The 17775-nt window shown below is 56.7% G+C and overlaps 1 protein-coding gene across 1 annotated transcript in view; it reads left to right on the forward strand.

Annotated features, from left to right (window-relative positions):
* Positions 1 to 17775, forward strand: part of NACC2 (NACC family member 2) — an 85291-nt gene that overhangs the window by 27086 nt on the left and 40430 nt on the right. The window lies entirely within an intron of this gene.

Below are 17775 nucleotides of genomic sequence, written 5' to 3' on the forward strand. Positions count from 1 at the left end.
TGATGGCACACAACAACATATCTTAGCAGAATCTACTTCTGGTGTGCAGTAACTTCATTCTAGTGAGGTAAACAAGCAGTATTCCGAAAAGCTTTATTTCCACCTCACTTTTTTTGTACTACTATTATTATTACGCGTTTATATGTGTTTATAAGAATGGCATGGGGGTGGCACCTGACCCCTAACTTCCTGAGGGAGAAGGAGAGTCGTTATCAGCATCAGCCGCCCAAGGCCGACTCCTGTGAGGTGAAGGACAGACATACCTCCTCTCTTTTCACCATTTCTGACACCAGCTTTCCCTCCCACAGTGCTCTCTACTTCTCTGCTGGGTCCGATAATTCATTGCAGTGGCCACACACAACTCACAGACCGTATTCACAGTTAGGGGATTTATTAGGGAAGTAACAGGTTGCAGCTCACGTTCAGGAATGCTCAGGATGCAGTTCTTTGATCAGGACAGCCTCAGCCTTGCCTGCAGGTCGGTCTCTGTCTGGGTCTCGGCCACTTGGCCTACCTCTGCCCTGCTCGGGCAAGTGTTACAAAGTTCTTTTAGCTCTGCCGTAAGTGCCCAGAGGCACCTCACTCCGCCAGTAAGCCTCAGCTCTAGCGCTCTGGGTTGGCAAACCTAGCTCCACCAAGTGCCCAGAGGCACCCTGTACTCTGTCAGCAAGCCTCCTGCCTGAAGGCACTCGGCTTTCTCCCTCCGTGGGCCCACCGTGCTGTCTCCTGCTGGTCTCCTTGTTCTGTACCCTCTGCTGCTGCCATTTCTCTGCTACTGCTTCTTACCATCTCTTGCTGTCTCAGGTGTTACAGCTCGCTCTCTGTCTCCTGGGTCAAGGTAGTTCTCAGCACAAAGATCCCGGGTCCAAAGGACACGGTCCGTTCACATCTGTCCTTTCTTGGTGGTTGTGAGGGCCCCTCTGTCTGCCTCAGAGATGGCTCATTTTAAGCCTAGTAACCTAACCAGTCCCGTTGTTAGGGTTCCATACACCTCATTTGCATAGTCCCACGCATTTGGTGGGAGTTATAAAGACTGTGGCTAGAAAGGCCGTATGAAGTAATTCACTGCACTGCAGTGTTACAAACTTGGTAATACATTGTTAAAATCGTCATAGAGGTCAGAGAGCAAGTATATATGTTCCAGGTTTGTTATGTTAACTTCCTCATTTACCGCTTCTGGTTCCCTATTAGTGTAAGTTTGAATTATCTGGTGTCCTTTCCTTAGTCCGGTACAACTTTGCTCCCATCCACTTCATTTGTACCATTATTGTCAAATATATTTCTATATGTTATGGGCCCAATAATATAATTTTATTGCATTACCTTTACTGGTGCTCTTTGGGGTTTGTTTGTTTCTTGGTGTGGATTTTTATTACTGCCTTCTATGTTTTTGAGTCTCTATTTACCTCTTTTCATGGTTGTTCTAGCTTTTCCTTTATACACATAATGTACCATTGTCTATTGGTGTCTTCATTTCACTGGTTTGGTGATGTGTACCTTCCTTTAGGTTCCTTTACCCTCCCCTTTTATAGTATAATTGTCCCAAATATTTACCCTACATACATTTAGGACCACATCAGACAGTGATGTAATTGTTACTTCCGCCATCAAGTATAATTTAGAAAATTCAAGAGCAGAAGGAAAGTGTTTTATTGTATTTGCCCATATTTTTTGTTTACTGTGTTTGTTCTTTCCTAATGTTCCAAGCAAGAGTCCTTTTATCCCTTCTTGTATCGTTTCACTCCTGTTTAGCACCCTCTGATCGTTCGTGGAGTATCAGTCTGGTGGTGACAGATTCTCTTAGCTTTCCTTCATCTGAAGATGTCTTGACTTCTCCTTCATTCTTGAAGGATATTTTCTCTGGATTTAGAATTCTGAGTTGACAGTTTTTTTCCCTTCCCCACTTGAAAAATGTTGTGCCACTTCCTTCTGGCCTCCATGGTTTCTGATGAAAAATCTGTTGTCATCGATATCATTTTTCCCCCATAGCTAATGTGTCATTCTCTCTGATTGCTTTTAAGATTAATTCTTTGTCTTTAGGCTTCAGACGTTTGACAAACTGAATAAAAGACCATCAGTAGATGCCAAAACCTAGATGACAGAGGTGCTGGAATTACCTGACTAAAGATTTTAAAGCAGTAATCCCGGTCTTCTAAACTTCATTATTCCCAGAATTGTAAATCCAGCACGATTACCTTTTTAAAAAATTTACTTTATTCTTTTTGTTATTGTTGAGAAATAGACACAGCAAAATATACTCCAGTTTAATTATTTATTTTTCATAATCTTGGACATAATATGAAAGTAATCCTGGCTTTTCTGATTGATTAAATGGTATAAGAGTTTTGGAATTTCAGATTCGCTGTGTTCCTAATGAGAAAACAGATCTAAATCTTGAAACTTAATTGATTTATGCTCCATACTGGCAAATTAGGGGGAAGGTTTTTTTTTTTTTTTCCTTTAAACCAAAGTACCAGAGCAGTTTGATTTGTCCAGGGATTCCCTTTGATTACAGGAATTGAGATTCTTCTATAAAAATGTTTTCCAGCTAGTAGTTTTTCTGGAAGGGATTTTTCTTCCCCCTTAAATTCTAACTGACTTAAAGTATTAAGTTCAATTTCTTTATTTTCTGGGAATTCTGAAAGTGTTGGACTTATATAATTGCCTCTTGTTTCTATAAAGCAGTGAGGACACATCTTCTATAGAGATTTTGTAATTAATTTACAAATACCCTTTGGAGATAGGGAACAAGTCCATACTCTGCAAGGTAAGGGCTACTCTCAGTTACACACTCAAAGCACCTGCAGCCTCAGTTCTGTAGCCTCAGCCTCAGATCAAAAGTAGATACAGAGACAGCTTACCTGTCCATGTCTCAGAGGGAAGTGTTCTCCTTTCTGGTGGACCTGGACTATTTTCTTAATTGGTTTGAGCTCCCAGAGGGACAGACAACATTGACCAACATGACGGAACTAGATCCTCATCAGCCACCTTAGAGAGGCTACCAAGTTGTCAGACCATTGCTGCCCCCAGTGGGTAATTCATTGGCTCACAGATTACTGGGCGCTCGGGACAGTGTTGTGGTCCTGGTAATCGCTAGTCCTTGGTTCTAACCACACAAAGACACATGGCCCAAACTACAAGTTGTAGAGGATATAGATGGACTGACAAGACTTGGCCAAGAACCATTAACTCATTAATGACAGAAACCGTAGAGTGGTGAAGATGGCTCAAAGAACACTTGAGCAACAGAGTACATAAGGCCTTGAAGAAGGAACATGGAGTAAGATTGCTGGACTAGGTAGAAAACTAGTTAATGTCCTGCAGGGCAAAAATCATCACCTTGAGGGTTAGCTTTCCTACTGGAGATAAATCTTCGCATCTCTACTGGACAAAAATTGATGGCTTTACATGTAACTTGGCAGAATCTGGGCACCTTCTCCGGGATGCCCCTGCTGGGCAGAGCTTCCACATGGCAAAAGCATGGGCAGTCATCTTTTTCTGCTTAATTTCCAAGTTTTTGGTAGTTTTTCTTAGTAGTCTACCTTCCATTTGGTACTGATTTTTGAGTATTTCATGAGCTTGCTCCCTCTGTCCAGCCTGCCTTCTTTCATGCTTGCTTTTTACCAGCCTAGTGGACCCTCCTTCTTGCACCCTTTTCTGGTCAGGAGAGTGTGGCAACCTGATGGTATCAGGGTGGGGGCTGGGCAGAGCGGCCTGTGGGTCCGGGTGCTGCTCGTGCCCTACATCTGAGCACGAACACCCTCCATACTGTGAGCAGCTCTCCCATCATCCACCTTTCCCTGTCCTCCTGCCTGGAATGGCTCGTTCTTCCTCTTCCGTCTTCAGAGTGGGCTCTGCCCTTCTCCCTCTGCCCCGGCCGCTGCCAGGCTGAAGGGGAGAGTAGCAGGAGCCAAGCAGCCAGCTCCTCATTCTATATGTGGGAGATCATCTGAGTGAAGCACGTGGATACAGTGAGTGCCCCCATAAGCGGGAGCTGCTGGTATTTGCAGTGGTGGTTGTGGGTCCAAGTGGCTGGAGGCTGGAACAGCATGTGCTTCATGACTCAACCGATGCACCAGGGTACCCTCAGCCTGTGTCCTCTCTCAACCTAGGCCCTCCTGACCTCGATGGAATTCTGGGCCAGCCAAGGAGGAGGGGGCCCCTTGGATGGAGGGGACTAGGGCTGGGGAGGAGCTGAGTGGCCCGTCTGGCACTGTTCCCTCTCCCCCAGCCCCTGAGGGGAGGGTTTGTTCCAATCTCTGGAATGTGGTAGTACCAGTGGGCCCTGTCCCCACCCTGTAACGGTCCCCAATAAGCAATGTCACCTCCCCCCTCTTGCTCACCACCCACCTGGGGAGACACTGAAGTCCATCCCCTACCCAGGGCTGCCTTGGTCCAGGAGAGCATCTGGGTACGAGAGTGGGGGGAGGCTGTGGTGAAGGGGGTGGCCAGATACCTGGGTACCTGGTGTTGTGGATGGAATCGTGTCCCCCAAAAAGACATGTTCAAGTCCTAACCGTGTACCTGAGAATGGCACCTGGCTTGGAAATAAACCAGAAACCCACTTCCGCCAAGTCGATTCTGACTCATAGCGACCATATAGGCCAGAATAGAAGTGCCCCTTAGGGTTCCCAGGGCTGTAATCTCTACGGAAGCAGACTGCCACATCTTTCTCTAGCAGAGCTGCTAGTGGGTTCCAACCAACAACCTTTCAGTTAGCAGCTGAGTGCTTTATCTGCCTCACCAAGTTACCTGTTAGGTTAACATGAGGGTGTACCTAAATAGGGCAAGCCCTGGCCCTGACTTGTGTGCATCCAGGAGCGCCTGGGGCATTGGAAGCTGGTAGATGAGAAAGGCTCTTCCCCCGGAGCTGGGGGAGCACCCTGAGTTGGATGTCTGGCCTGCAGAAGGGCAAGACAGTGCGTTTCAGTACGTTCTGTGCTCCCCTAGCTTGTGGTATTTGTTCCTGTAGCCCTAGTGCACCTGGACACCTGGTGGGTGGGGCCAGGTACACCAGGGCGGGGGCCCTGGAGGCAAAGGGTGCCCCAGCACCTCACTCTGGAGGGATGAGGTCCCTCACTTGTTCTCTGGCTCTTCATTCTTTCGGCCACCGCTTTCAACTGTGAGACCCTGTGTGACCGTGAAGTCATGGTGGCGGGTCCTTGGCCTGGGGAACCCCACATTAGGCTGGCCAGCTTGTCCTGGTTTTCCTGGGACTTCCCTGGGTTTCACACAGAAAGTATCTCATCCTGGGACGCCCCTCGGCCCTGGGCAGTCAGGAGGGTGGCCCTCTTGCCGACTCCTCTGTTTTGTCATTGTTATTTGCGAAGTGTGGGTCTTGGCTAGTCCTGCCTCCTAAGTGGTGGTGGGTCCTGTGTGGAATAATGGAGTGTATTTGTTTCCTGGGGCCGCTGCAAAAAAAGTACCACATACTGTGTGGCTTGTTGTTGTTATTAGGTGCCACTGAGTCGGCTCCAGCTCAGCAACCCTGCCTGGGTCTGTGCCATCCTCACAATCATTGCTGTGTTTGAGTCTGTTGTTGCAGCCACTGTGTTCATCCATTTCATTGTGTGGCTCAAAATATAGAAATTTATTCTCAGTTCTGGAGACCAGAAGTCTGAAATCAAGCCTGACGGGCTTGGCTCCCTTTGGAGGCTCTGAGGGAGAATCTCTTCCCTACCTCTTCCAGCTTCTGGTGGCCATCGGCGTTCCTTGGCTCACGGCCACATCACTGCAGTCTCTGCCTCTGTCTTCACCTGGCTGCCTTCCCTTTTCTCTCTGCCTCTCTGGCCCTCTCTTCTTAAAAAGACACCAGTCATTGGCTTTTGGGCCATCTTGAGAGCCTAAACTAATTACATCTTCAAAAACTCTTTTTTCCAAAGCAAGTCCTTTCACAGGTTCTGGGTGGACACATCTTTTGGGGGCCACGATTCACCCTATTCCAGGGGTGAAGGACCTGCTCCATGGCACTCTTGGAGCAATCTGAACTGTGATGTCTACTCCATGAGGGACTCAGCCAGGCTGCTGGTGAGGGGAATTGATGGGGGCTGTCAACCCTGGTGGCACAACGTTGAGTGCTTGGCTACTAACAGGAAGGTTGGTGGTTCGAACCTACCCTGTGGCCCCGTGGGAGAGAGACCTGGTGACCTGCTCCCACAAAGGTTGCTGTTGCTGTGATAAGTGCCAGTGAGTCTGTTCCAACTCATAGCAACCCCACGTATAACACCGCCCTGTCCTGTGCCGTCCCCACAACTGCTGTTATGTTTGAGCCCATTGTTGCAGCCACTGTGTCAATCCATTTTGTTGAGGGTCTTCCTCTTATTCACTGACCCTCTACTTTACCAAGCATGATGCCCTTCTCCAGGCACTGGTCCCTCCCTGATCCAAACATGTAAGACAAAGTTTCGCCATCCTCACTTCGAAGGAGCATTCGGTTTGTACTTCTAAGCTCATCGCCCAGGAAACCCACGGGGCAGTTTTACTCTGTCATACAGGGTTGCTGTGAGTAGGTACCTAACTAGTCATCGGCCCTGAGGGCGGGGTTGATGTCCCTAGCCCTGCCCCCCAGTGGAGCCGGCCCGCTGGGCCGTGAGGGGGCCCTGCCCACAGCCTATGCCTTCCACAATGAGCCGCTGCCTCCTGCTTCGGTCGTCTTTTCCTTCACAGGCTGTAAAAGTCGGGGTTTGTGTTTATGGCTTTTATTCTTCATATCAGTAATTACCTTTTATGGCCCCGACTGGACTGGGAGGCAGCCCAGGCTCACCCGGCCCTGAGCAGGCACCGTCTGGGATCCCGGAGCTGGAGGACTTCCCTCCCCCACCTCCCTTCCTTTATTTTCTTTCTCCTTTACACAGCGAGCTTCTTTCTTTGCTGTAGAGGAGCTTTGGAGAATCTGGGTTTGTGGTTAAGATCCTTACACTGGAGCACGAGGAAAATTATGTGTAGCTTTTATTTGGCCCCAAGGATTCTTACTGCATTATCCGTATTTCCTTTAATTTGTGGGATTTCTAGTAAATGCGCTTAAAAATAGGTCTGGGCATGATGCCAGAGTGGATGCGGGCAGCAGGCATCTCTGCCTCTCATTCTCTTCAAAAGCAGCATGGGGTAACCCCAGTGTCACCTGGGCCTGGTGCCCCCACGGTCCCTGCTGTACCCTGGCCAGGGTACCCCAAGGAGGGGCTGAGGGGTGTGCTAGCTCCAGGTGCCCCCGACCCTGGACAGATGGTCACGTTGAGTCTTGGCTGAATTGTGGGGCTGGGACCAGGGTGGGCCTGGGGTGTGGACGGAGCGCCTGGGCCCAGTGCTGGCCTGGAGGGCATGTGGCCGGAGGCTCTAAGGGGAAGGAGGCCGGTGCACGCAGCAAACTCTGATGGAGACCCCGCAGCGTAGGGCTGGAGGAAGCAGGTCACCTGGTGTGGGCCGGTGCCCTCTCCCAGAGTTCTCTGAGGAGGCTAGAGCCTGAGCAGGGATGGGTGGTCCCTGGGGCCAGTCCTGGTGTAGGGCAGTCCCCTGGTGAGGGGAGGCAGGCAGCGTGGAGCCAGGCGCTGTGGGAGGAGTGGAAGCAGGGTTGTTGTCCACAGCAGCCCAGTCCAGACTCTACCTCTGAGGGCCTCCGGGCGCCATTGACCTGAGGACCCGCCTGTTGTCCTCGCTTTGGCAGGAGGCGCTCCACTACCGATCAGAGCTGTACGTCACGACCCCTGACTTGCCTCCCTCGGCAACCTCTCAGTGGCTACATCACGGTTTCGGGGTCTTTTGCTGCTTGAAAAAGGAGGGACTCACGGGCTTTTGCATCCCTGGCCTGGCCACTGCCCACACAGTCACTTGGCTGTCTGGGTCTGGCTGCAGTACCCAGCACCCTTGGGGGCGTGGCCTGGGACCCTTTTGGAGCCCTGGACCTTCTGTGGCAGCACCTGGGCTCCGGGTGGCCTTTGCTCTTACAGCAGATGGCCTTATGCACCTCGGGTGTTGGGGATCCCTTTCCGGATGTCAGGATCCCCTTTCCGGGTGTCAGGAACCCCTCTCTGCACGTCCAGGACCCCTCTCCTGGGTATGGGGACCCCCCGCTGGATGTCGGGGACCCCTCTCTGGAAGTCAGGTATCAGACCCAGGAGAGGGTCTGGAGGAACCAGGACTTTTGGAACCAGCAGAGCGGTTCTTCCAAACAGAACGTTATCTCGAGAGCCTCACGTACACACACTTGGAAGCCGGTGAGTGGCTTGGGAACAGCTGCGTGTCGGGGTCTGCTGGTAGCGCCAGTGGACGTCACCGGGTGGTACTGGGGTGGACGCCTGGCTGGCTCGCCTCTGAGTCCTCCTCCTCCCCCCTCACAGGACTTGGCCCCTGTGTGGCCGGCTGCTTGCCTCCTCCTCTGGCTGCTCTCAGAGATCCTGACCAACTGTCTGGAGGCATCCCGGTGGGCAGGCGAGGAGGCCTGGCGGTGGGCGGCCTCCTCATTTGTTGCTGGGTCTGTTAGCGCCCTCTCTTCTGTTAGACAGGAGATCTGTCACGTGTTGAACGTCCAGCGGATGCAAACACACCCCAGTGCTCCGCACGGGGCCTGGACCACACACCACACACACGATCAGGAAGAAATCCAAGGCGCCTGTGCAGACCCTAAAGCCCCATGCTGTGTTTCTTAACCAAATTACCACTTGCTGTCAAGTTGACCCCGACTCCCATCCAACCCGGGTGGGCCAGAGTAGAGCTGTGCTCCATGGGGTTTTCAGTGTCTGATTTCCTGGAAGTAGATGTCCAGGCCTTTCTTCCGAGGTGCCTCTGGGTGGAGGTGGACTCGAACCTCCAATTTTTAAGTTCGCAGCGGAGCATGTTAACTGTTTGTGCTACCCAGGGACTAGGTCACAGCGGCCTCTTTCTCTTCCTTCCTTCTAGGAAAATCTCCAGGTCTGGCCTCTGCCGCCTCCTTTGCATAACCCCTGGGCCCGGTTCTCTGTGCAGGTGCTGACATGAGGTGTCTTCCAGGCCCTGGTTCGTGGCAGAGGATATGTGTGGACCCCTGAGTGCTGCTGCGGCCCCTTGCCCTAACCGTAACCCTAACCCTCGCCTTGCTCTCTGGAGCTGTGGAAGGACAGCATCCTTGTATCCCCACCCTGTGTCCAGCGGAAACTGTGCCAGTGGTGACCCTCCAGTTGAGGCTTCAGTGCCACCGTGGGGATGCCAGAGGCTCCTTGGGTGCCAGCCGCGGGGTGGGTGCTGACATGGATCCCTCTCCCTGCCCCACCCCTCTGTTCTGTAGGCTCCCCCACACAGCTCCTTGCAGACAGTGGGATGGAGCACGTCCTCCATGGGGGAGCAGGGGCCCCGACATCCCGCCCTGTCCTGGCAGCCTCAGCTCCGTGGCCAAGAGGGCCCTGTGGGCCACGTGGGGTGGGTCGTGCTCAGGCCTGGGGATCCTTTCAGCGCAGTAAGCACATGGCCCACCCCTTCCCCAGGAGGTCTTGGGCTGCCTCGTGGAGCTGATTTAATATTTCTGTATGGGAGCCGTGTTGTGATTTACATTTAATTTTTAAGCATAATTAGAGATGCAGGGAGCTGTGTCTTACCTCGGTCGACTATTTATGGCATGCCATGCAAATGAGGGGGTTATGAATATAAACATGGGGGAGGTGGCAAAGTCTCCCGTCTAATGAGTTGGGGGATCAGCCAGCCACACCGGGACCCCCTCACTGTGCCAGCCTTAGTACCCCAGCTCCCCAAAGTGGTGGTGGCTGAGTTCATGACTGCCTCGGGACCTCCCCCGGGTCAGCCCTTCTGTCCCCCTGCAGCCCCGGATACAGGTGGGGAGGGGAGATGGAAGCCAGCCCCGAAGCCTTCCAGGTGCTGGTGGGCCAAGGAAGGGCCTTTAACTCCTTTCAGACCTGGGAGACTGTCCCCCACTGCCTCGCCTGCCAGCTCAGCTCCAGCCCATGTGCCCTGGGGCACCCCAGGCCTTGGAGTCCAAGGGGGGGCCCTGCTCAGCTGACGAGGAGGAGGCAGGAGCCTTTGCAGGCGCGGAGTCGGCTGCCTTTTTAAGTTATTAAACGATGCCCGAGGGAGGCACTCTTCAAGCTTACGTTATTTAAATTACAAATACGGGTGAGGGAGATTGTCGGCTCTATTCAAAACACTGTTTAATTCTTTGGAAACCTCCTGGAACCCTTTCCTTGCTGCTGGGAGTGTTGCAGGAGGGGCATGGACTAGGGGGTGGGGGCTATTGCTGTCCCTGTGGGTCGGTGCTGAGTTCTGTCCACCGCTGCCCCCCCCCCCACTCCCCCAACCACAGAGTCAGAATATTCTGGGAGCGGGGGATGAGCCACTGTCGCTTTGGGGTGGGCAAGCGAGCTTCAGATGAGCAGGGCGTGTTTTGGGGTGGCACTACTTGCTGGGCCTCCTGCCTGTGCCCTGGGTCCTGGTCCCAGTCTGGGGGCTGGTCCTGGTCCCAGTCTGGGAGTGAAGCTGCTGGGCTACGTGGCTGAGCCTCCTGCCTGTGCCCTCTCCCAGGGCAGCACAGTCTCTTCCCGCCTCCCAGGCTGGGGCAACTACAGGTAGGGTGAGGGGTGCTCCCTGGAGGGGTGCACAGCTGTAGGGTGCACCAGCAGGTGGAGCGGGAGCTCTGAGGGGCCCAGGCCCTGCCCTGCTCAGGGCACACGCTCTACCTAAGAAGCCAGTGACTGCACCCCGTGTGGCCCCTGAAGCTCGGAGCTCAGGTCCTCAGTGCTACAGGGACGCCATGCGCAGTCCCCTGCAAAGCTGAGGTGGCGGTCTCATTCCTGCAGCGGAGGTCCTGGGGGACCCCAGGCCAGTGCAGGCCTCAGTGGACCCCTCTGGGGGGCAGTCCTTGCCTCTCTCTCCTGTCACTTGATGACCTAAAGACCACCCAACACAGTGGGTGTCAGCCGTGGGTGCCTGGCCCAGGAGTGAGCAGCCTGGTTTTGAGTCCCGGGGCCTTGGGGGCTGGAGATGCACCCTCTCTGGACCTTAATCTGTCATCTGCCCCTCCCTGGAGGGAGTGGGGTACCACGGTGGCTGTGGCCCTGACTTGGGACAAAGGGAATGGATTGTTGGGAGTGTCTAGGGGGGCTGCAGGAGGGGCTTCTGACAGCCGAGACCCTTCCCTGCAGCCCCATCCCCAGGAGGCTGGGGGGATACCCAGGGGGCAGCTTTGCTTCATGGTGAATTCAAAGTTTGCTGCTAGCCAGGGTGTGGGCAGGTCCAAGCACTGCCACTGTGGGAGAGGTCAACCAACCTCTGGGCCACGCTGCCCACTCTGAGGGGAAGTCGTGCAGCTGAAGCTGAAGCCGAAGCCATTAAGTGAGGATGTAAGCAGACGCCCCGCTCCTGGAAACCCGTAGCCAGTGCTGTAATTGAAAAGTACAGGCGACTGCCTAGCAGGCTGCTGGCCAGAGCCGCACCCGCCTGCTTGTAACAGCCTCCCTGTATCGGAACAGGCGGCATCCCTGCACCCTGCAGCTCATGTGTGTGCTGCTGACTCACGGGTACCGTGCCCGTCGTGTGCTGCCCGTCCACTGTCAGGGTGAGGGGCCACCCGGAGCACCTCCCTTGACCTTCCTGGAGGCTGCCTGCTCTGTGCTGTGGCTGGGCGCGGCTGGGCAGCCCACGGGATGGCCCTGCAGTGGGGGCAGGGGCGCAGGGTGGGAGCGAGGGGTTCTCCTCTGCTCTTCTGGAAGGTTTCCTGAGCGCCTGCCTCCCCAGCCTCTGCCGTGTGTGTTTAATCACTATGCGTTTGCTGAGGTCCAGAACGTCTTATTAGATTGGTGAAATTAAATCCTGCAAAATAATTTAATTTAATTTAATTTCTCTGGCCTCCCGTTCCTTGCTGGTGGCGATACCGCAGAAATTAAGCACTGCATTCCTCTGGATGGCCACGCCCCCTGCAGGAAGCCTGGGGAGGGGTAGTACAAGGAACTGGGAGATATGTAATTAAGGAAAACTGGCATCTCTATCTGCCCTGGCTGCATATCTGGGGCGTCCTGGCAAGGACCCCTGAGCACCGGGGTCACACCTTTTGGACCGCCTGGCCCGTCCCTGTCCTCTGGACCCTGGGGCCCCCTTGGCCTCTCATGCTTGGTGCCTAGGAGCCCCTGGAGGGGAGAAAGGCCTGACCCTGGTCTGGCTCCAGCCTCTGTCTGGGCCCTGGGATGAACTTGTGCCCAGCCTTCTCCAAACTTGCATCTTGTTGGCTTCAGCACACGTGCAGCTGTTGGGGGCCCCCCACCCTGTCCCCACTCCGTTAGGGGTGCTGTCGTTCTTGGCCAGCCCTGGGGCCCATAGGCACTGGGGCTTGATTCCAATGCCAGCCCTGCTCAGCCACTCTGTTACCCCAGGACAGATTGGGATGGGACCCCAGCTTTCCAGAGAGGGGGTCTGGAAAGAAGAGACGGCTTCACCGCCATTTTCTTGCCTGGGGTGGGGAGGTCTTGGGACCTGCGGGCCCAAAGGAGCCGGCTTCTCCTGTTTGTGTCTGTGGGGGTGGGTGGCATGTAAAGACTGGCCTCGACGTCACCAGAGGGTTGTCAGCAGGGGTTTCCCAAGTGGATTCCATCCTGAAGGGTGTTGGGAGGGCGAGGGTTCCACAATGCAGTGGCTTTGAGAAAGGCCAGGGTAAACAAAGTTATACCATATACCAGTTGCCGGTGAGTCAATTCCGACTTGTGGCGACCCCACGTGTGCAGAGTAGAACCATTCCATAGGGTCTTCAAGGCTGTGACCTTTCCAAAGCGGATTGCCAGGCCTATCTTCTGAGGCATCACTGGTGGCTTTGAACCGCTGACCTTTCAGCTGGTAGTTGAGTGCTTAACTGTTCTTACCACTTAGGTACTCCAGAACAAATTTGGAGGTCTCAGGTTTACTGCCTGACTGGAGGGAAACGGGATAGGGGTTTCGTTGCAGGGAAAGTAAGAGGCTAGGTCAGTCAGCCTTATGTTATAGCTGGAGAAACTGAGGCACGGATGGGGCAGGCGATCACAGAGCCACTGTATAGGGAGAAAGGAGGAGGCCCTGGCGTCCAGGGGTTGGGCTTGATCCCGCTGTCCCTGCCCCCTCGGCCCCACTGCCCTTGCTTCTCCAGCCCTTGCTCCCCAGCCTTGATGTGGCCTGCTTTCACAGGCGGTGCGCGGAAGACAAGCCCACATTTCTTTCTTTCTGCTAAAGGTCAGCTTTGTTTTTGTCCCTGTCAAGGCTTCTAAGAAAGCAACTTAAAACCAGCTCCCGACTTGCTCCCGCGGGTGTGGGCCGCCTTGCCCTCCCAAGGGGCCTGAGGACAGGCAGCAAGAGCAGCGGTTGTCCGTGTTTCCTGGAGACCCCAGTGGACTCGTCACCTTCCAGGGGAATAATGGCCCCTTCTGGGCCAGCTGGTCTGGCCCCTACCCTGGACACAGGCCTTGAGATGAGCACTGAGGGCTTTGCGGCTGGACCAGCTCAGGGCCGCCTCTCTGCCCAGGCCCCAGTGCAGCGACCACCAGGAGTGGAAGGGCCTGTGCCTGTGCCAGGCTGGGTGCAGGGCTTCCACGTGTCCCGCCAAGGGTGTGGGGGGCCTTCGAGGGATGCTGTGGTCCCCTCTTACAGACTAGGATCCAGTGTCACTTGCCCGAGGTCACAGGACGAGGACGGGAAGTGACTGGTCCCTGGCCTGCTGGGTGGCGCCGGGGGAGCCCCAGGCTAGAGCCTCCAGTGGACCCATGAACAACATTGTCCTGTGCTGAGACCTCACGTGGGTGGCTGAGGCCTGAGGGACCCTGCTGGCCTCTGCCCGCCTGGCCAGGCTGGGTCGGGGTGTTCCCCCGTTGAGGGCGTCTGCCCCACCCCCATTGCTGGTGCGAGAGCTCCCATTTGGACACCTGACTCTGGACTCTGTATCCCGCACCCACCACCAGGGGACTACTGTCCTCCGGCTGCTACGCCCAGCTCTGCCTGCGCCCCAACTATCCTGACTGCTATGCTGTGGCTGGGTGGGCCCGTGGACATTGTGGTGTGCCCCCACTCATGCTCCAGCCCCTTTGTTCTGGGGGCACTGGGGATCTGCTGGGACACCACAGTCTCCTACGGGGTCTGATGAGACTTCTGGCAGGGTCTCCGAGGGCTGGGTGAGGCTGTGCAGGGAGGGGGCTTGCAGGCACTGCATCAGCCTGCTACTGGGCCAGGGTGGCCGATGCGTGGTACATGCAGCAGGGACGGTGACATGGCTCCATGGCCCAGTGACACCAGGACTTCCTCAGGGAGGTGGTCCCTGTAGGAGTGGAGTAGATAAGACATCCCGTGCAGGCAGCCTGGCCTGAGGGTGCTACTGGGGAGGGGCACACCTGGGGTGGGAGTGGGGCTGGGGTGTTGGGGCTCTCCGCTGACCTTGAGTGAGAGTGCCAGGCCCTTCCCAAGCTGCCCCTTCTTCCAGGCCCTTCCCAAGCTGCCACTTGTTCCAGGAAATCCTCTGGGCTGGGCTCTGTCAGCCAGGGCAACGCCCCTCCCCACTGCCTGTCTCATCCCCCAGCACTGGGCGGTGGTGCTGCGGCCACGGCTCACCCGCTCAAGTGGGGACCCGGAGGCCCGGGCCAGGTCTCGTGGCCAAGCCAGGTTTGAACCCTGGCCAGCAGGAAGGTAACCGCTGTGTGTACTGGGATCCCAGCATCTTTCTTCCCGGCCAGGGCGTGGGGGAGTCCCAAGTCTCCCTGCCTCAAGGGACTCCCCTCCCAGGGGCCCCAGCTCTTGGAGACAGGTTTTGTGGCCCTTCCGTCACCCAGCTCTCCTTTGGGCTCCAGGTTGGAGGCTCAGTGCCGCCACCTCCAGAGGTGCTGTGCCTGCCGCTCACCTGGCCAGTGGGTCGCCATACCTGGTCTCCTCCTGCGCTCCATGCAGTGGCTTTTTATCTGGGGTAGTGGAGCCCGCAGTGTGAATAGGAGACACCAGATGGCTCTTTCTTTCCTCTCTAGTTGCTGGGAGGGACGCTAGGAGTTTAGGGGGTTGCAGCCTCAGCTCCCTTCCCCCAGGCTTGTTGTCCCCAGGGGTTAATGCACAGGAGTTGGGGGCTACCTCTCTTCCTACGCATGTGGTGCTACACCTGCTTATCCAGGAGCTTCAGGAGGTGGTGACGGGGAAACCGAGGCAGGGCAGTCCAGCAGTTTTCCCCAGGGCCCTGGGCGTGTCCGCGGGAGGTGGTAGTTGAGCCCAGCCACGTGCTGCTCAGCCCGGTGGGTACGCACACACCACTGGTTCCCAGCAGGAGATCCGTAAGTGTCAGATGCTGCGGAACTTCACGGCCAGCAGGCGGGCGGTGGATTTCATTACTTAGCAAATGGCTCTGCCCGGAGACGGAATAGCCACAACTGAGAGTGGGGGGCTGTGGCGGTGGGTGGGGGGCACCTTTGCCTGGGCCGCTGCCAGGGTGGGGTGTTCAGGGCCTGGTCCTTTGGGCTCCCCATCATTTGGCTGCTCTTTTTCTAAGGAGTTGGGCTGGGGCGGTGAGGGACAGCATAAGAAGTGAGGGCGGCTGCCCTGGGAGAGGGGACAGGGAGGGGCGTTGAGGCAGGACCAGCTAGGCCGCTGCTCTGGGACCAGTGTCCGGGGCAGGACATGTGGTTGTGGGTCCCCACGGGGAAGGGGAGACAGTTGGTGCTGAGGGGCCACTCCCCTTCCCTACCTCCTCTGTGTCTCTCTCTCCTCACAAACGCCTTATTCTTGTTCCTTCTTCTCTCCTTTTTCCCTCCCCCTCACCTTTTCCCCCTCCCTCCCGTCCCCCTCTTCTCCCCCCCCCCCGGCCGCCTCTTCTCCTCCTCTCCACCCCCCTCTCCCCCGTCCCCCTCTCCGTCCCCCCTCCTCTGTCCCCTCTCTCTCTGTCCCCCCCTTTCCCCTCTCCCTCTGTCCTCCTTCCCCTGTCCCCTCTCCCTCATCCCCCTGTCCCTCCATCCCAGGCTGTGCCCCCCAGCTTCTCCCCATCTGACCCCCGCCTGGTCCCCGCAGGCTGCCAGCCCCAGAGGAGTTGCATGGGGCTGCCCGCCCTGTAGACTGTTTGGAATTGTTTAAATGCTTTGACACTCGCTGTGCTGGGTGGCAGGGGAGGCCGCTCTGGAGTAATTCATATGCAAAGCTGCACTATAAATCTCCAGGCTGGCTGGGCTGCCGGGCCCACGAAGCATTTCCCCGAGTACAGTACAGTATTTCTGCCATCTTTGTTTGCATTGCAGTGAGTCATCAAAAGTCTGTCTTGTACCAACACCCGAGCTGCGCGGGCCTCTGGCACCGCCACTCTGCTGTTTTGAAAGCCGGGCTGGGAGCTGGCATTTGCTCCGGCGCCCGAATCAAAGGCAGCTATTCATCCGCGAGCGCAGCCTGGATGTTCGTCCGCATCCGGCCTCTTCATTTGGATGCTGTGCGCTGCCCGGGCGAGCCGGGCTGGTGCAGCTGAGCGGCGCCCGCGCGGGACTGGCCTTCCTCCGCCCTCCCGCCCCGCGAGCCCTCTCGTTTGCTGCAGTCGGAGCAGCCCGTGGTGGCCGGCGGGCGGGCGGGCGGGCGGGCGGGTGGCCACGGTGCGGGACGGAGCGACCCCGCAGGCTGGCGGGCAGTGTCGTGCAGGCAGCAGTGGCCAAAGGTAGGTCCCTCGCCAGCTGCAGGCACCCACTGGGCCGGCAACTTCTCCGCAGGGCCCCAGTGGGCCCTCCCCGGGTGTGCGCCCACCTGCCCACCCCCTGTCCCGCACCAAGGACCCTGCCCTCTGTGCCTCCCCACCCGCTACTGCCCTCGGCCACTTGCTCCGCAGGACAGAGCGGCCCTTTGTGAGGGCCACCGGCTGGCCTGCCCAGAGTTGGGCAGGCGCCCTCTCCAGCCCGTCCCCTCCCCTCCCCCGCCCCTTCCTAGACTGGGATCAGATCAACAGCACCGGACCCCGGAGGACCAGGCAGGCCAGCCCACCCCCTCTGCACTGCCCTGTGTCTCCCCCCCCGCCCCGTGACCCCTTCAGTCACCTGGGCTTGCAGCGAGCCTGCCAGGATTGGATTGGCCGTTGTCGGGGGGCGGGGGGGTGGGGACGAGCGGGAGCAGCGAGCGTGCTTCTGCGACAGGCTTCCAACTCCTTGCTGTGGCTCAGGGACCTGGCTGAATCCGAGCTGCTGGGCCCCCAAGACGGTCCAGGCGCGGCTCAGAGCCCCCCTCAGGCTCCGGGACTTCTTGCGGGGTGGGGGACAGGGGTGGCAGAGCCCTTGGGGAGCCTGGTTGGGGTTTCCTGCTTCAGCCTACTTCCCTGGGTGCCCCCGTCCCACCCTACCTTCTCCTCAGCAGGGACGCAGCTGTCAGCTGGTGTCCCCGCGGGGCAGAATCCTGCCCCCCACCTCTGCCTAGAGAGAAAAAGGAAAAACAAACCGGAAACCCAACTCCATGGCTGCGCCCTGCCCACCAGCCCGCTGAGGGCAGCAGCAGTATGGGGTCCTTTGCAAGCCATAACTTTTTCCTGGGGAGCAGAGTGGCTCCCTGCTGCCCCTCCCCCGTCCATGTCCTCGTGCGGGTCACAGCTCTATCATTGGTCTTCTGTGCTGCAAGCAGGGCTTGTAGCCCCCCATAGACTCGGGGAAGGGCTTTTGCAGCATCCCAGGGGCAGGGGGAGTTTGGGGAGCCTCTGGGGGGCAGGCTGGGAGTGAGGCTCTTGTCTTCTGGTGTCTTCTGATGCAGATCTGCTTTGCTCTGTCTTGTCTCAGCCTCAAGACCTGGAGCGGGGGAGCCTTCTCTGGGGGCGGGTCTGGCCAGGGAGGGGCCAGGGGAACAGGCAGTAAAAGC

Source organism: Loxodonta africana, chromosome 9, assembly GCF_030014295.1.
Source record: "Loxodonta africana isolate mLoxAfr1 chromosome 9, mLoxAfr1.hap2, whole genome shotgun sequence".
Lineage (NCBI taxonomy): Eukaryota > Metazoa > Chordata > Mammalia > Proboscidea > Elephantidae > Loxodonta > Loxodonta africana.